We start from the raw sequence: 20,893 nt of genomic DNA on the forward strand, positions 1-20,893 counted from the left end.
TCACATGCACAGTATTGAGCAATCTAGAAATTATTTAATTCCCTTCATGATACAAATTATTGCTAATATTATACATGAGATCTTTTATTACGAAGCAAGTCCTCGGTGTAATAAGTAAGGATTTCCTGACAAAATAAACAATCAACATCAGTGCTCTCTGTCAGAAAGACTTGACTCCATGTGCCAAAACTATAATATGTCAAATAATCCTTTAATTAGATTACAAAATGCAGCTATTATATGTCAAATATCTATTGATCCCAATAAGAAAATGGCTTGAGGTTTCTTAATTAAGCAACACCAAAATTCATTTGCCATGCAATTAACTTCAAATTACCTTCTTGAGAAATTAATATTAGAGATAATGTTTAGGCATATCAAAGCACATAACTGACATTTAACAAAAAAAAGGCCTTAGTAATGAATAATACTGGGTTTTAAAACATTGCCAATGTATATACAATTTAGCCTTTTGCTCACTGGTTTTAACATCCATTAACTTAAGAATTTGTATATTGGGCTGCAAATATAAAATAGGTTGAAATCTTGGAAGGAAGGAAATTTATCTTCCAGTGATATAAACTAGTACCAAACACTTGAGTTTCAACTCTAGTTGTGCTGAAGGGAGTTAAAAGGGACCCATTATGCTGGTCAAGTTTTGCCCACTTCAGGGCTAAGTAACGCAATGCTGTGAGAGAAGTGTCAGTGGCTTAGGAAGGATTAAGTTAATGGGTATGTAGCAAAGAGAGGGTATATATAGAAACAGAACATCTCCTGGATCGTTTCCCATGTTCTTACCAGGTTTTGGCTATTTGGTGTAAGAGCTAAATTTGTCGCAGAATGTGGATGGACCAGTTTTTAACTTTCCACCAAGGAGAAGTGGAGATAGCATTGGTTTCTGTGGAATGGTCAAGACCAGCCCTTGAAGATGAAAAAGAGGAAAGGTCACAAAAATTGACAACCTGTAAAGAAGACATGGGAGCAGGTGATAGTTCTTTATATATCACCAACATGGCCACAAATGAGGAAGCAAAACTAAAGAGACAGCAGGGCACAGAAACAGGTTCACAGTGGAAGTCTGGGAATAGCCATTTGGTGCCTACATTTAGTATGGCATTTAAAAGACAAAGAACAGATATTCATTCTATGTATATGGTGCTTTTTTTTCTCTGCAGCTTATCATTGATATTGAGAAATTGTTATTATTATTATTACATTTTGAGACAGAGTCTCACTCTGTCACCCAGGCTGGAGTGCAGTGGCACGATCTTAGCTCACTACAACCCCCACCTCCCAGGTTCAAGCAATTCTCATGCCTCCCTCAGCCTTCCTAGTAGCTGGGATTACAGGTGCCCACCATACATCTGGCTAATTTTTGTATTTTTAGTAGAGATGGGGTTTCACCGTGTTTGTCAGGCTGGTCTTGAACTCCTGACCTCATGTGATCCACCCACCTTGGCTTCCCTAAGTGCTGAGATTACAGGCATGAGCCACCACACCTGGCCAACTGAGAAATGATTATGGTATAATACTTTTACTTCCAGTAGCCATTTTCCTAATTTGATGCTAGTGCTGTCTTCTGAATAACATTTTTCTTTCTCCCTGTATAAATGTAATAGAATGATAGGTATCAGACTGCCCAGAAGACTTAGTATCTAAGAAATTTTTGGATTGAGATGAGACTGACACCCAAAGAGATTACCCTAGTTACTACTTTTTTTGAGTTGCTGATGAATTAATTAACCATACTTACACAATGGTCTCCACATATATATGAAGCATTTCACAAAATCTGTATAGTTGAATTAAAATAAAAGAGAGAGAGAGAGAGAGAAAATTAATACATTTTACGCTGTCTACAAACACAAGACAATTTTGTGGTGGAGAGCCTGCAAGTGTAAATCCTGGATAATCTGAGCATTCAGTTTTGTTGAACGCTATCAAAGTCAAATACCAGAAGCAGATAAGGATGGGGTAATTGATATAAGAGGAACGAGAATGATTCTTAAAAATTGAACAATAAACAAAGGCAAGGAAGAGGAGACGGAGAATATTCTCATCGGTGGCATGCATGTATTATCACGAGTCATTTCTCAGAGATCTGATCAGTTTTCTTAGAAGGTTTAGGAAAGGGGACTGTGACAGTGAAAGAAGAAGAAAAAGAGGATTAAACAAAACATCGTAGACACATTAATTTCTTAATTTGTTTGGAATATATTTGTGATACCCATGTGACAGATAAATAATGCCTGCATTTTCTTTTAAAGAAAATAAAATAAGAAAAGTAAGCATGGATTTAGGAAAAGAGGAGAAAGAAAGAAGTTTTTAAAAGAGTGTTACACACTAATATCCAGGACTCCGCATGGAGTTGGTTCAATTTCTGTTGACTGTTAATCAACTGCACATACCTGGAGACCAGCTATGCTGAAAATTAAAAGCTTCAGAACTGCTGTGAGGAAGGTGATTCATGGCAATATTATTCTTCCCTCTCCAGGCAAATCTCCATTTATCTCCTGTAGAGTTAGATAGTTTGGGGTTGACTTCTAAGACAGGCTGTCTTTCCCAATAGAGACCTAATCTTTCTGAGAATCCAGTATACAGTTTTTAAAAAGACAGTGTTTATATTTGGGGGTGGGATTAACAGTGGGTATTTGATAATTCTAGAAGATTTTTAAGCAGAATTTTTTTTTTTATGTTTGTAGTCTATGATCCAATCAATGTATTGCCTGACAAAATCTGTAAATTCTAAATAAAAATCTGTGAAGGAAAAGAAATGGGATTTGAATCAGATTTTTTTCTGTTTCATTAAAAGTATTACCTGAATTTTATGCAGCTGTATAATCAGCATGAAGATTGTGAAATAAATTTATAATTAGATGTTGAAGAGTCACATGTGTTTAATCTTTATATATTTAAAAACAAGTATTTTGTAATATCAGTCCTTTGGGAGGCCAACGTGGGTGGATCACCTGAGGTCAGGAGTTTGAGACCAGCCTGACCAACATGGTGAAACCTCGTTTCTACTAAAAATACAAAAATTAGCCAGGCATGGTGGTGAGCACCTGTAATGCCAGCTATTCTGGAGGCTAAGGCAAGAGAATAGCTTGAACCTGGGAGGCGGAGGCTGCAGTGAGCTGAGATTACACCACTGTACTCCAGCCTGGGTGACAGAAAGACTCCATCTCAACAAGCAAGCAAGCAAACAAACAAACCCAAAACACAAATCAACAATAACTATTTGTTGTCATAGTTCTGTGGTTTGCTACTGATATTTGTTAGGCAGTGGGCTCTGGACACAGCTGGTATCTAGTCCTGGTCTCACCTTTTGTAGCCACATACAAAAAAAATTAGTTTATTCATCTGCAAAGTGGGGTAATAGTACCCAATAATGAGGTGGTTTGAGGATTAATGTTAAGTCTTTCTTCACTGGGCTGGGTGCTGAATAAACATCTACTATTAGCTATCTGATTACCTCCTTACTATCTCTATTTCTATCTATATAAATGTGTATATAATGTTTTGTACAATTTAGAAAATATTCTCATTTGCAATATTATTTTTTTCAGAAGGTGTTATTTGAAAATTCAAGCAGCAAAGCAAAGGAAAACTAACATTCTAAGTATCTATTCTATGTTATAGATAGCTCTACTTATAAAAATTATATTCTTTCATGTCACTCTCAAAACAGTGCCTTATCCCTTCCCTTTTTATGTCCCTGATATCAAGATGGGTCATAATCTGCTCCGCTGGTCACCACCAGCTCCATGAAAATTCAGCCTGGGTTCATTTATATATATGTGTGTGTATATATATATATATATATATGCACAATATGTATATTTAATTGTATATATACACGTATATGGTGTACAACATGATATTTTGAAAAAGTATGCATATACATGTATATGGTGTACAACATATTTTTTGATGTGTGTGTACATTGTGGAATGATTAAATTAACATATCCATCACCCCACATATTTGTGTGTGTGATGAGAACACTTAAAATCTACTCTCAGTAATTTTCAAGAATATATATATTTTCTTTTTTTGATTGGCACCATACCATGCCGAGATTGTTTCAAGAATATATTGTTATTATTATCTATAGTCATCATGTTGTACAATAGATCTCCAACACTTATTACTGAAACTTTAGACCCTTTGTCCAACATCCCTCCATTCCCTGTCTCTCTTGCTACCACAACCCCTGGCAAACACCATTCTACTCTCTGCCTCTATGTCAATGTTTTTAGATTCTACATATAAGTGAAATTACATAGTTGTTTTTTCTCTACCTGGCCGTACTTAGCACAAATGTTCTCTAGGTTCATCCACATTGTCGCAAATGTTCTTTTCACATCTGCTTACATGGAATATTCTTATCTGGAAATGCAGCCTCAATAATTACTGCCGATTATTGTATAGTTGTGGAATTAGTGCTTCCTTTGCTAAAGATACAGGCTTCATCAATTTGGATTAATTGGTGTTCCTTGAGTAGATTATCCTAGACATCTATTCCAATAATAACAATGCTTGCTGTTTGTAGATAACATGTAAAAAAAGTCTTTAAAAAGCTGTCCATAGTCTTTTGAAGTAGATATATTCTACCTACTAAATATTTGCATCTTTACACTACTCAATTATACTATTGAAGCATTAGGTGAAGAGAGATAAGTAATTTACCAAAAAAGAAGGTTGATAAAGCCTAGTACTGGAATTTAAATTCACATTTTTTTAGCCTGTCCAGCCTGTGATTTTTCCATTTCATCATCTATCATTTTCCATAGAGAATTACAAATGATTCTGTTTATACAGAATAAACAGGTTTAACATAAGAACTAGATGGTCAACATAAATGTATTGTTGTTATCATGGTTACTCTTATGAGTACATAATATGACAAAACATCTTTTGTTTTTACAGAGAAATTAGGTGATAACGTTAATATAAACAAAATGATATTTTAATAATATAGTAGAAAGCTCTGTGGATTTTTCCATTTTCTTTTTAAAATGCAATAAATAGAAATTGAATTCAACAGAAATGGTGCAAAATCATTGTTACATAACTGTACACATTAAAGCTTAAAAACATTTGGACTCACTTTAAATACAAAATGTTCGTATGGTTTGGGATTAAGGGGCTCAGAAAGCAATATCCTTGAGTTAACTATGGACGGTGTACTCAAAGCTATTCAGATAACAGTAATTCTTCATTTGGGCCAAGCACAGAAACGAGATTTAAATGTGGATCCAACATAGTTGATCTTTTTAAGAGGATTTCAGATGTTAAATTCTGAAGAAACATAATTCAGTTATTCTCATGAAATCACACTATTCATTGTCTTTTTTGGAGCTTGGCTTACTTCTATCTACAGCTACTAACAGATGCTATTATAAGTACCCATAGGAAAACCTGAAAATGTGCTGAATTTTGTATATATGAAAGCTTAAGCTTTAAACATGTTACACTTTTAAAAAATACTTGCAGCATGTGGTAGAATGAAGTTCTGTAGCCCTAGGGCACTATAGAAGTTGCTAAGGAAACTCTGTGGGATATAGTATAACATTCCTAAGAGCAGCTTTTAAAATAAAGATATTTTAGAAAATGCTTAGTGGAAAATGGACAAAATCAAGATATTATTTAGGCCAATTCATAGACTTAATTTCAGGTCTGAACATTAATTATGGAAACTTTGCTATAAGAAAAAGACTATTCTAACTGTGAATGTTAAGAATCCAAAGAAAGGTTATGTATAAACTAGGGGAACTCAACCAAAGCATGAAGAGTTGAGACCATTAATGCTGGTAATGGTGTTGTGGGATTTAGGCTTTATCTCAGAGTTTCATTTTAATGTTTGCCTTAATATCCAACAGTACATATGGATTGAGTTGTTCCATTTCATCTCTTTCTCTTTCAATTAAGTAAATTTTTACAGCTATGTCTTTGGTGTGGTATTGGGATACATAGGGCTGAAAACCTAAGTATTTTTATTGTGGATATTTATTTTGCAGTAGTAGGATTTAAAAAAAATATTTGATAAAAATCTTCAAATGACTTAAAAACACCTACAAGTTTTTTTAAATGTGTGGTTGTAATATATCAAGTGCCAAAGTCACACTAAATTTTCTATAGCATCATATAATATATATAGGCACTTTACTTTAAATGAGCATTGGAATGAAGAACTGAGAAACTAGCTACTGTGTTTTTATGTGTTCATCATGGCAACATGCCACCTGGGCTATGTATCACTTTTTATACAACATCTAATGCAAAGCCATAAACAAATAAGATAACCAAACAATAGTCCATAGTGCAGAACCATAAATAAATGCTGTGTATTGAAGGTGATACTTTTTTGAGCTTAGTTACCTAGATGAGCTTGTGATTAATATTTAGATGGAGAAATTAAACTAAATGTTGCAAACGTTCATTTTAACTTTAAGTAGACACTTAATGAAATAAATGTAGATACATGTAACTTTATATACAGTTTAACAGGTAATTTGGTTTTTATCTGAGCTTGCTTTTTATTTAGAGAAATTGTGAAATTTCTCTAATTTCGCCTATTTTTAGAAGTAAATGTAGAGTAGAAGCTATTAAATGTGGAGCAGAAGCTATTAGAGTCTCCCTTTAGCTTTTTTTGACTTTTAAAAAACATTTGTTTTTAATAATATATTACTTCTATTAAAATTATTTTTGTTTATATACCTTCTTTGTAAAGGTAACTTGTAATATTTACATATTAATGTTGTAACAAGGTGTGTAGCATTTATTTAGACTGGTGCATTTGTTTCAGTGATTTCAGAGTTTATCACGTTAAAAAAAATCTTGAATTTTCTTTTTTTTCCCTTTTCTTTCTTTGTTAAAAATATCCTGAATGTTCTATCCTTCAGAGTTTATTTTACATATTTTTAATTTTACTTCATAATTTTTGTCTGATGATAATATGTCTTCAAGTATTTAAAAATATATTTTTTTACTGTTTTGTTCTTGACATTGCTTTACACTTGCTATAACTTCAAATAGTCTGAAATATGCAGATCATAAACTTTGTTCCTTTAGTTTTAAACTTTAAGTTTGAGTTTATTGTCAATTCACAGCACTTGTAAAAAATGCTATGGAATGATCCCTTGTACAATGTATCCTGTTTCCTCCAGTGGTGAAATCTCCTAAAACTGTAGGTTGTAATTACAATAAGGATACTGACATTGATACAGACCAGGTAAACAATATTTCCATCACCTCAAGGATCCCGCATGTTGCCCTTTTACTGACACACCAACTTCCCTTAACTCTGGCAACCACTAACATGTTCTCCATTTTTACCATTTTGTCATTTCAAGTTTATAGAAATGGAATCATATAGTATGTATCCTTCTAATAGATGTAATTATTATGTTATAATGTAAAGGTAATTATAATAGCATAATTCTCTGGAGATTCATCAGGAAGATTCAGTGTATCAATGACTGCTGAGAAATTGTTCATAGTGTAATACACCACAGTTTAATCATTTACCTGTTGAAGGACATCTGAGTTGTTTTTAGCTTGGGACTACTATGAATAAAACTGCTTTAAATATTCCTCTATAGGTTTTTGTCTGAACATAAGTTTGTATGTCTCTGGTATGAATGCCCAAAAGTGCAATTGCTGGGTCATATGGTATTTGAATACTTAGTTTCATAGGAAACTGCCAGACTGTTTTACAGAGATGTTGTACCATTTTACATTCCCATCAGCAATATATGTGTGATCCAGTTTCTCTGCACCCTCACCGGCATTTGGTGTTGTTACTACTTTTCTTCTTAGCCATACTGACAGTGAATACCAATATCTCATTGTAGTTTTAATCTGCGTTTCCCTAAAGACTAATGACATGGAGCCTCCCCCGTCTCCCACTGCTTATTTGCCATCAGTATAATCTCTTTGTTGAACTATCTGTTCATGTATTTTGTCCATTTTTGAACTGGATTGCCTATCTTATTACTATTGAGTATTGAGGGTTCTTTATGTATTATGGGTACCAGCTATTTTCTCCAAGTCTCTAGCTTGTATTTTAATACAATTTATGTGAACTTTCACAGAAAAAAATTATCATTTTGATGATATACATTTTTATTAATTTTTCCTTTCATTGTGCTTTTGCTGTCAAGTCTAATAATTCCTTGTCTAGCCCAAGATTTTAAAGGTTTTCTTATATGTGAAAAAAGTTTAATAATTTTAAAATTTACACTTACGCCCATCATTCATTTTTAGTTTAGGTCAAGGTTCATTAATTGCCTATAGATTAACCCAGCATCATTTATTGAAAAGGCTATCCTTACTCTATTGTGTTGGTTTTGCACCTTTCAATAATCAGGCATGTTTGTTTGGGCCTATTTCTTGGTACACTATTTTGATCTATTGATCTGTTTCTCTGCCAGTACCACATGTCTTGATTACTGTAGCTGCATAGGAAGACTTAGTATCATGTACAATGACTCCTCCCACTTTATTCAATGATTACAAAAATCATTACAGGTATCTCAGTAAAAATTACAATAAAGACTGATTTGAGGAAAATTGACTTCCCTATTATGTTGTCTTCCAATTTATGTAGACAGATATGTCTCCATTTATTTGGGTCTCCTTTGATTTTTTTAAATCAGTATTTAAAAATTATCAGCATACAGATTCATAACTGTCTCATAAAGTTTATTCCTAAGTATTTCACTGTCATTGGGGACATCCCTCAAAATGGCATCACATTTTAAGTTTTGGTCTCTACATATTCATTCTTAGTATATAGAAATGTGATTGATTTTCGTGTGTTGATCTTATGTTCTGCAACCGTGCTAACTCACTTATCACTTCTAGGCGTCTTTTTACACATTCCTTAGAATTTTCAACGCAGGCAATAATGATCTACAAAGAGAGAGTTTATTTTTTCTTTTCCCATGTTTTTGTTTGTTATTACTTGTCCTTGCCTATTCGGTAGGCAGATATTTTAATTCTATATTGAATAAACATGATAACAGTAAACATACTTGTCTTTTCTCAGATCTTAGTGGGAAATAATTCTGTCTTACATTATTAAGTATAATTTAGCTGCAAATTTTTTTGTATATAATCTTTAATAAGTGGAGGCAATTTTCAATTCATGGTTAACTGGGAGCTTTTATCATGAATGGATGTTCTTTTATTTTGCTTTATTATTTTACAGTTTAATTGAGGTAAATTGACATACAGTAAAGTGTACATGTATAAAGCATATACTTTCCTAAAAAATATATAATGTGTCTGTGTGAGAAACCCTCACCACACTCAAGATAATAAACAGAGCCATCACCTTCTAGGATTCTGGCTGCTTCTTTGATGCTTTTATTTTTCCCTTTTACACTTTCTACCCTCTTCTGTCTCCAGAATAGGTAGAAGACATTTCTATCCTGTCTCCAGAAGAGGGTAGAAATATCTCCAGATCATTGCTGACTGTCTTTTTCTCACTACATATTTGTTTGCTTTTTCTAGAATTATATATTAAAGGAATCATACAATCTACACTCTTTTTATTTGGTTTGTCTTACTCAACTCACTGAAGTTCACCCAGTCATCACGAACTTTGAGATTCATCCATATTGTTGCGTGTATCAATAGTTTATTCTTTTTTATTGCTGAGTAGTATTCCATTGCATGTATACCCTATAATTTTTCTATTCATTTACATGTTAATTGACATTTGGATTGTTCTGATTTCTGGGCATTACAAATAAAGCTTCTATAGATACTTGTGTATAAGTCTTTGTATGAGATAAATACTTCAATATCTCTTGGGTAAATTCTCATAAGTGGAGTGACTGGATAATAGGTAGGTATATTTTGAACTCTGTAAGAGACTACCAAATTGTTTTCCCAAGTGTCTTCAGCATTTTTTGTTACTACCAGCAGTACATGAGGGTTTTAGCTCTTCTACATTCTTACCAACACTTAGTAGGTCAGTCTTTTTAATTTTAGCAATTTTGGTAGATATGTAGTTATATCCATGGTTTTAATGTGCATTTCTCTAATAACATGACTTGAGGTTTTTAAAATATACTTATTTGGTGAAGTGTCTGTTCAAATCTTTTTGCTCATTTAAAAATTATGTTATTTTATTATTGAGTTTTGAATGGCTTTTATATTGGGAATACAAGAATTTATTATATATGTATTTTGTAAATGTATTTCTCCAGTCTGTGGCTAGTCTTTTTACTCTTTAACAGTGTCTTCAATGAGCAGAAATTTTCAAACTTTTCATAAAATCTATGTTGGTAAAAATTTTTTTATTATTCTTTTGCATTTCTGTACATCTCAGCAGATACATTGACAGTTTTTTATCTAGATAATAATTTCAAAGATGTTTGTATAACAAATAGCCTTTGAAGACAGAGATAATATCCTCCTCCAGACCAAAAATTGGGCAAGTTTACTTTCAGCCCCTCCTAAAAGGTAGGAGTTTCCAAAGCACACTGTTCTGCATTTGTAATGCAAACCCGCATAATATGCTACCCGGACTGCTCTGGGTAACCTCCATGGAACTTGGATAGCAAAGAGAATTGATGTAAATATAAAGCTACTGTTGTCATTTGTGCCTTCAGTAATAAAGTCTTTTGTCTCTTTACAAGGAGTCTTGTCTTCTGTCAGCATCTACAAATCTGTAGCAGGCAAATTTGCTAGTTTTCAAGGTAGATAGAAATTCAGACCCTTCACAGTACTGTACAACCTGATTTATTATTATTTTTTTTATGGCCTACATTCTTAGTGTTGTAGCTAAAACATCTTGGTCTTGCCCTAGATCATGAAGCTTTTCCTTGACTTATTTTTTCTAGAAATTTATAGTGTTAGGTTGCACATATAGATCTATTACCAATTTTTACTTCATTTTTCTTTATATATGGTGTGAATTATAAATCAAGTTGTTTTTATTTTTACAAAAGAGATCCAATTTTCCAGCATCAGCTGTTAAAAAGAATATGCTTTTCCTTTCAATTGGCTTTTTATATTTGTCCAAAATCAATCATCCATATATGCATGGATCTAATTCTGCTCTCTATATTCTGTTCAGTTGATGAGTTTCTCTATATTTATGCCAATATCATCTGTCTTAATTAGGGCAGTTTTATAATATGTCAAAATTAGGTAACAGGGATAAAATTATGGACACACAACCTGTGCAGTCACACAGGGCCCCACAGGGTCCTATGCTTGGATTAATGCTCTCCTGCTGCTATCTTAAATTCTTAATTTTATCTTTGAGCTTTGTGTATTGTAGGTGCAGTCTGATGGGACAATGGAGCAAGCATGTAAACAGAGGAGGTGCATGCAATATATGTACCTGGCAATCCTTGCTACTCCATTTGCATATAGCATTCACAATCCCCCATGAACACAGAATTCTGGTAGAACCACAAAGTGTAGGGGTCTGCATTTTCATTTTGCACAGGGTCCACAAATAATGTAGCAATCTCTGTTAGGTAGTATTAGCCCTACAACTTTTCATTTTATTTCAAAGTTATTTTAGTCATTCTAGGTTATTTGCTTTTCCGTAAGAACTTTAGAATCAGCTTTTCCATTTCTATAAAAAAATTTCCCTGGCCGTGGTGGCTCATGCCTGTAATCTCGCCACTTTGGGAGGCAGAGGTGGGCGGCACTTGAGGTCAGGAGTTTGAGACCAGCCTGGCCAACATGGTGAAACCCCGTCTCTACTAAAAATACAAAAAATAGCCAGATGTGGTGGCATGTGCCTGTAACCCCAGTTGTTTGTGAGTCTGGGGCAGGAGAATAGCTTGAACCCAGAAGGCGGAGGTTGCAGTGAGCCGAGATTGCGCCACTGCATCCCGCCTGGGCAACAGAAACTCTGCCTCAAAAAAAAAAAAAAAAAAAAAATATATATATATATATATATGTGTGTGTGTGTGTGTGTGTGTATATGTGTGTATATATATATGTGTGTGTGTATATATATATATGCTGATTTTGTGCTTAAAAAAATAAAAACCTTTTAGGTTCTGGAGTATATGTGCAGGTTTGCTACATAGGTAAACTCGTGTCATGGAGGTTTGCTGTACAGATTATTTCATCACCCAGGTAGTAAGCCTAGTACCCAATCATTTTTTCTGATCCTCTTCCTTCCACCTTCCACCCTCAAATAGGCCCAGTGTCTGTTATTCCTCTCTATGTGTCTACGTATTCTCATCATTTACCTCCCACTTATAAGTAAGAACACGTGGTATTTGGTTTTCTGTTTCTGTGTTAGTTTCTCCATCCATGCTTTTGCAAAGAACATGTTCTCATTTATTTTTATGCCTGCATACTATTCCGTGGTATGATAATGTGTATATGTACTAAATTTTATTTATCCGGTTTATCACTGATGGGCCTTTAGGTTGATTCCATGTCTTTACTACATGAGTCTTTATGATAGAACTATTTCTATTCTTCAGGGTATATACCTGGTAATAGGATTGCTGAGTCAAATGACAGTTCTATTTTTAGCTCTTTGAGGCATTGCCTTACTGCTTTGCATAATGGTTGAACTAATTTACACTCCCACACCAACAGTGTATAAGCACTTTCGCCAGCATCTGTTATTTTTTGACTTTTTAATAATCATGATTCAGCTGCTGTGAGATGGTATCTCATTGTGATTTTTATTAGCATTTCTCTAATAATCAGTGATGTTGAGCTTTTTTTTCATATGCTTGTTGGCTGCATAAATGTCTTCTTTTGAAAAGTGTCTGTTCATATCCTTATTAACCCACTTATTAATGGGGTTTTTTTAATTGTAAATTTAAGTTCCTCATACATGCTGGATATTAGATCTTTGTCAGATGAACAGTTTGCAAATATTTTCTCCTATTCTGTAGGTTGTCTGTTTACTCTGTGAATAGTTTCCTTTGCTGTGTAGAAGCTCTCAAGTTTAATTATATCTCATTTGTCAATTTTTGCTTTTCTTGCAATTGCTTTTGGTGTCATTACAAAATCTCGGCCAGTTCCTATGTCCAGAATGATATTGCCTAGGTTGTCTTCCAGGGTTTTTATTGTTTGAGGTTTTAAGTCTTTAATTCATTTTGAGTTGATTTTTGTATATGGTGTAAGCAAGGGGTCCAGGTTCAGTCTTTTGCATATGGCTAGCTAGTTATTCCAGCACCATTTATTGAATAGGGAGTTCTTTACCCATTGCTTGTTTTTGTCAACTTTGATGAAGATCAGGTGGTTGTAGGTTGCTTAGATGTCAATTGAGAGTTTGTTGAATTTATAGATCAATTTGGGAAGAGTTGATAATTTAACAATATAGTCTTCCAATTGATACACATATATTTCTTGATTTATTTGCATTTTTAATTTTTCTTAATATTTTGTATTTTTAGCATAGAGTTCTTGCATGTGTTTTTTCAGGTCTATACTAAAGTATTACATATATTTGATGTTTTTGTAAGTGGTATGACTTTTTGATTTCAGCTCCCAGTTGATTATTACTAGCATTGAAATATACAATTCATTTTATATCTTCTTTTACTCTTCTTTCATCTTACTAAACTCACCATTACTTGTAGCAGATTTCTAGTAGGTTACATCGTATATTTTACCAGATAACTGTGTCGTTTGGGAATTTTAAAGATTATTTCTGCCTTTCTAATCTGGGTAATGTTTACTTATTTTTATTCCCTGACACCACTAGCTAGAACCTCCAGCATGTTAAATAGAATTAGTGAGAAAATATATTCTTACCTTATTCCTTGCCATTGCATGAGAACACTGTCTTTCACAATTATATCTGATAGCTGTTGTTTGTAGATGCCCCTTTTTAAGTTTAAATGTCTCCTATTTCCAGTGTGCTGAAAGAGTTTTTTAAAATTAGAAATCGTTGTTGATTTTTGTCAAATGCTTTTCCTGTGACTGCTGAGATGATCATATGTATTTTTTTTAGCTTGTTAACATGGTGAACTACATGGCTTGATTTCTTAATGTTAAGCCAATCTTGCATTCCTGAAGTAAATCGAGCTTGATCGTGATGTGCTATTGCTTTTATATATTGCTGTATTCGATTTAGAATTTTTCCATATATGTTCATAAGAGAAAATAGGTTGTAGTTTTTGTTTGTATGTTTTGAGAATGTCTTTACGCAATTTTGGTATCAAGGTAACACCAGTCTCATAGAATGAGTTGAGTATTCCCTTTGGAATATTGCCACTGAGTTCGTGTAGCATATTCATTTCTTCCTTAAAGTTTTGGGTTTGGTAGAGGTCACCAATAAAGCAACAGGGACCTTTTCCACATATATATATGTTATTTTATATATGTGTGTCTCATATATACATATATAACACACATGTACACACATATATGCATATAACACACACATATATACATATGTAACATAACATGTATATATAATTTTCCTTGAGAAATATTATGTATACTCTCCACTGAGGACTTCAATTACCTGCCTATTAGACAGCTTCAAGTTTTTCTGTAGTTCACTGATGCTTTGTCTACTTTTTTTCAGACATTTTTCCCTCTGCCTGTCATTTTGCATCATTTTTATGGCTATATATTCAGGTTTGCTAGTCTTTTCTTTAGCAGTGTTTTGTCCGTCATTAATTTCATTTTGTGTGTATTTTTAAAATCTTAGACAATATGCTTTTTACCACTAGACTTTTGATTTTGGTGTCATTTTATACTGTCCATATCTGTATCCAACATGTTTAATCTTTCTCAGCTTTTCTGGGCATACTGAATTCACTCATAACAATTGTTTCAATATCCCTGTCTGAAAATTTTAACACCTGTGTCTGTTTTGTTGTGTTGGTTTTGACTGATCATTTTCCTTGTTATCCATAATCTTTTAAAGCTTCTTTGCATATCTGCTAGTGTTTTACTGGATGCCAGGTATTGTGAGTTTTACCTTGTTGTATGCTTGATAGTTTTGTATTCCTGTAAACATTTCTGAGCTTTGTTCTGGGATACGGTTATGTTACTTGGAAACAGTTTCATCAGATGTTGCTTTTAAGGTTCGTTACACAGGGCCAGAGCAGCCATTAGTCTAGAGCTTGCTTGCTCTGTATAGTTCCTGAATACTGTTTCCCTAACCCTTTTAGATGGTTCTTTTCCTGGCCATGGTTCATTTCCTCACACAGATGCACTGATTATTATTATTCTGCAGAATCCCAAGGTAAACTCTCTGCATATCATGTTCTGTGCTATTTTCTATTCTCTAGTATTCGTCCCTGAAAGATCTAACCATATTTTTTCATTGGAGTTGGTCTGTGTTCTTTCTGTACCACACCCAGAAATCTTTCTTAAGGTTGTAAGCTAGAGCAATCATAAGACTTACCTCATTTGTTTTCCACATCTTAGAAACTACCTTTTATTTTTGTCGGATTCCACGATCCTGAAAATCATTGCTATTTGCATTTTATTTGGTTCTTCAGTCTTTTAGATTAAATGGAAGGGTAAAGCCAGTTCTTGTAACTCATCTTGTTTGAAGCAGAAACTTCTCTTCATTTGTATTTGGGATATATATATATATATATATATATACATAATGGATATGTGAATTATAAATAATAATGTAAATTATACCAGTTACTATAACAAGCAACCCCAAAAATAAAATATTACCGATGCCTTATAGCAGAAATCCTCAAGCCCAGGGCCACTTACTAGTCTGTGGGCCATGGCGTGTTAGGAACCAGGTCACACAGCAGAAGGTGAGCAACAGGCAAGTAAGCATTACTGCCTGAACTCCACCTCCTGTCAGATTAGCAGAGGCATTCAATTCTCATAGGAATGTGAACCGTATTATGAACTATACATGTGAGAGATCTAGGTTGCAGCTCCTTGTGAAAGTCTAACTAATGCCTGATGATCTGTGGTGGAACAGCTTCACCCCGAAATTATCCCCATCCTACCCCAGTCCGTGGAAAAACTGTCTTCCAGGAAATCAGTCCCTGGTGCCAAAACAGCTGGGGACCGCTGACTGATAGTGCCTATATCTACTTCTTTTATGCTGTATCCCACTCCTAAGACTGCGCTCTCTTCAGTATTAACAATTATCCTCATTTTTATGTCTATTAATTTTATTATATTTAAAAATATATTTATCAAATGCATATTTACTTAAACAATATCATATTCATCGTGCTTTTCTGATTTCCCCCTTATATTACTTAATATCAGTTTTTAAGTTTCAACCACATTTTTATTTGTAAAACATTTATTTTATTGGTTTATTGACCCTTCTCCAGGCAGTGTATATATTTGAGGTTTCAGTTTTATGTTATTAATGAAGATCGATTTTTATCAACATTCTTTTCCAAAGCCACTCTCTATTTTTTTGTATGTGAATAACTTGTTTGTTGCATTTTCCCCCCCCGCATCTGTCTGGCTGATGGAAAGACATTACTGCTGCTGTTATTACATTTTAACAATGTGTAAAATAAGTTTCTTTGCATACTTTTTTTGCTTTGAACTTGCTGAATTTTTAAAATAATCACATGCAGGTCTCTTTTCTTTAGGAAATGTCTTTTAAAAAATTGTTTTGAATATTTCTTTGAATCATTTGTTTTAGCCTCTTCTTAAGGAAATTTATCAGCAAGTCAATAGAATTACCATTCTTTAGTCTTCCGGCCTGTCAGCTTTTCTTCCATTATCTTTATCTGCTTGTTTTTGTATTTCAAGAAAGCACACATGTACCACTCACAGATTTATTTTTTATTGATTGATTTATTTAACAAATATTTATTGAGTTCCTAATGTGAGTCTTCATATCCTCTGAACTTTTCAGCCTCTAAAGTACTTTTAATTCCGTTATTTGTATTCCTTTCTTATTTCATTCACTTCATTTTCTTCTTGTTCTGTCTGTATTCCTTTTCACCTTGTTACCTTCTCAGAAAAGCTATGATTTGTCATCTATGCTTACCAGTTTCTGTCATTGTCTTTGGATCCCGGAATAAATACAATTCAAATAGCAATTCTAGATTGTTTTCCCTTTCTTTTTTTTTTTTTTTTTTTTTTTTTAATAATTTTTTTTTTTAATAAATTTTTATTAAAAATAAAAAATAGCATTCTAACAAGCCACAAGGCTTTGTTTCTTCTTGGTTTGTTGTTGAGATACATTAAAATATTAAGCATTGGCTCAGTGTGGTAGGTCATGCCTGTAATCCCAGCACTTTGGGCGGCTGAGGCGGGTGGATCACTTGCATTCAGGAGTTTGAGAGCAACCTGGCCAATATGGCAAACCCTTACCTCTACTAAAAATACAAAAATTAGCTGGGTGTGGTGGCCCACACCTCCAGTCCCAGCTACTCAGGAGGCTGAGGCAGGAGAATCACTTGAACCCAGGAGGTGGAGATTGCAGTGAGCTGAGATCAGGCCACTACACTCCAGCCTGGGCAACAGAGCAAGCCTCTGTCCCAGGAAAAAAAAAATAAAGCATCACCACTATTATATTATAAAATATGGTTAACACTGTTGCCAAAAACACATTTTCTTTGCAATTTATATTCTTCCTCATTAAATATTGCCCAAATACTTATAAATCCTACTGCTGATCACCAAAATTTTATAGTCTTATCTTGCAAATACAGTACATATACAATAAAACGGTTGGAAAACATGTAGAGATTGACCACAAATAAGGCCCACAAGGTACTGCTGTGTAATGTATCTACCATCAGGTTAATCAGGCCAGTTGTTATATTTGACAGCAAGAAAAATATTAACTGTTTTCTGTTTAGAGCTGTGATTAAACAAAGACTGGATTCCCCTCTTTCAGTTTCAGGAACTAGAGATTCTGAATGCTTTTTATTTGTAACAGATGACAGGAGCAGTTTCCAAGAACATGGTACTAGAGCGCCTTTAATTAGAAATTTGGTAAAACTCAAAATTATATCAACCAATAATAAACTACTAAGAAGGATCAGGCTAGAAGCAACTATCCAAATACAAAAGGCTAAATTTGCCATTCTTCGAGATACTGCTTCTACATTTACTTGAACTACGTAAAGAGATATAAAGAGGCTAATAGCTGCCAGCAAAAGACAACAGGCTACTTTTATCAAGCCTTTGATATGTGATCTGTTCTTATGCACATATAACCCTGTTTGTACACCAGCCATGTGTATTGCCACATACTCCAGGGTAGAGATTATTCCTTCGTGGTTGGTCTATTAAATAATAGGCCAACCCATGTGCCATTACCATCAGTACCATATAATATTAACCTCTTCAGTGGGGTAAAGTCAAGGGCTAGCTGGTATAATACAGTAATGCTGAGGGCAATAATCCAGGACTTATTTAGGAGAATAATGATCAAAAGCAGTGGTGTTACCAATTTCACAACTATTACAGTAAAGAAAAAGTTCCAGTGAACTCCATACTCAATTAGATATTCCTGATAGCCTATTGATTTTGTAATGGCTAATAGTCCAATTCCTAGAAAGACCAACAAACAGAGTACAATGAGTTTGTAAAGTAACACAATTTGGACCCTTCCATGTAGAGATCCTCCTGATCTCTAGACAAACCATTGCAGTCCCAAAAACAAAGCCACCTACCCCAAAATCCATTGCTCTTGTCCCATAGAGCTCAGTTTTGGCAAATCGTCTGTGAAAAAGTGGGAAGTCCACAGCCAAAATAGCAATAGCAGTAGATGCACTGGTAATTACACGGAAACAGGAGATAGCTGGAATGTATTCTGATTCTACACTGATGTTCAATAATTTTTCAAGGATTTTCTGGAAAAGAACTCTGGCATAGCAAGCCCTCCTTCAGTATATATGATAGAACAGCCCTGCCCCAAAGATAATTACAGTGAGAAGCTCCAGGAGAATAAATGAAGCCCAAATGGTCAAAGTGACTACCACGGGAACTATTAGGACAACAAAGTCAATGAAGAATCTAGTTTTCAAGGTGTGTGAAAAAGAACACATGTGCTGTGAGAAAATGAACAGGAATCCTCTGCACCTGATACAGAATGCAGGAAAGTACAATCCCTAGGTGATTTCCAGGACGGTGGTTCCATTGAGGTTACTGACAAAAGCTTCCTTCAACTGCTTTTGAGACATTTTTTTTCTTCCTTTAAAAATAAAAAAGTCCTAGCGGGGAGCAGCGGCTTATGCCTGTAATCCTAGAGCTTTGCGAGGAGAATCACTTGAGGCTAGGAGTCCGAAATCAGCCTAGGGAATGTTGCGATATTCCGTCTCTCACGTGCTCCAATGGTGCCCGCGACTCCGGCAGAGGGTCTACGTGGGCCCAGCCGCCGGACTCCCACTGCACCCGCCAAACCGCTCGGGCACCAACCCTGTTTTCCTTTTCTATAAATGCAGAATTTAAAAGCACATTACTGGTTTTTTGTTTCTTTTTCTCTATTTACTTTTGTTTAAGATAAAGATCACTTCTAACTCAGTATTTGTTAAATCAGAGGCTGGTTTCTCTTTCTCACACTTTAGTCTTCTCTCTACCTTAAGAATGGGAAGATTATATACTCAGATATATTATTGGGGAGCAGATATATGCATCTCATAATTTAAATTTTCTTGCAGGCTTTCAATAGTTAATTATGCTCTACTCTGCTGTTATTTTCCCCTATTTTTATGACTTTGTTCCCACTCAAACAATTGGTGTATAACACATACAGATAGCAAAGGTCTGCCGTTCTCCACCAACATCAACACATTTTAGTTTTAGGGACTGAGCCCTTACAAATCAATATATAAATGATAATCCTCATTTCAAAACCCCTCATTTATAAATATGTCAGCACCTTCCACATTCATTAATACGAAACTGTTTACAATAAAATTTTTAATGATTTATTGTGAGTTTGCCAAAGTCATTATCAATTTAATCTCAAAGAACAAACGTTAAGTATATACAATGACATTCTCTAAAGAATTGTATCAAATATGAAATGGTTCAAAACAGTCTGAATATTCATTAAAGAGATACTAGCTAAATAACGTATGGCAGTCGGTGTTAGAGGTATTGTTTTTGTTTTGGGGCTTGTGCAAGGAAATGCGTGTGCTCAATTTACCATCATTAAGCATCTTTCACCAGAGGCCTTATGCATATTGTTCAATTTCTTGAGCTATAGACATTTTAAGAGAGATACTTCTGATACCTACTACTTTGAGTATTTGAAATGTGATAGAAAGTAATTACCACAGATATTCTGTTCTTTGTTAACAATAAACTTAGATATTTTCCATGACACAACCAGTAAGAAGTTATTCTATATATTTTGTAGCCATCTACAGGAAATGTTATAAATTTCAGCTCTTTCTCTCCATTTTGCTTTTTAATGCAATTTACCTATTTTTCTAAAAACTCTCCAAAATCTCTAATCTGCTCATCCCTCTTCACATTCCCCTTGTGGTTTTCAGTGCTGTCTTATTTATTCTTTTATGTAATTTCTAAGTTCGATGTCAATAAGATTTTGGTATGGTTGGTAATAACACATGTGCTCACTCTACCACCTTGAGCCAAACTTCTAAAGTTACTTTGATAAGTAAAAAAACCTTAAAATTCTACATTTTGAAAAAAAATGGAGCATATAAACCTGAAGTTATTAAATATTAAAGTAATTTTTAAATTAAAACAGATTATTTCACTAAAAGGCTCTGACTCAATTTTAAAGGTACCATATATTAAAGAGTTTAATATTTTAAATGAAGTTAGATAATGTAAACAAATGAAGCTGAGTGTGTGTAAGAAATGTGGGTAATGGTGGACTCTGTGGCTTTCAGATTCACATGCAGTCTAAACCAAAATGACTTCTAGCCAGATTCTGCCAGCAGATAACATGTGAGCTTTGGTATACACAGAGGCATAGCCAGATGCTAACATCAGGGACAAGCTTATG

At 34.1% G+C, this 20,893-nt stretch overlaps 1 pseudogene; it reads right to left on the minus strand.

Annotated features, from left to right (window-relative positions):
• Positions 1 to 17,483: 17,483 nt before the first annotated feature.
• On the minus strand, positions 17,484 to 19,320 carry LOC108281983 (annotated as a pseudogene).
• Positions 19,321 to 20,893: the final 1,573 nt, after the last annotated feature.

Source organism: Cebus imitator, unplaced genomic scaffold (genome assembly GCF_001604975.1).
Source record: "Cebus imitator isolate Cc_AM_T3 unplaced genomic scaffold, Cebus_imitator-1.0 Scaffold12, whole genome shotgun sequence".
NCBI classification, from domain to species: domain Eukaryota; kingdom Metazoa; phylum Chordata; class Mammalia; order Primates; family Cebidae; genus Cebus; species Cebus imitator.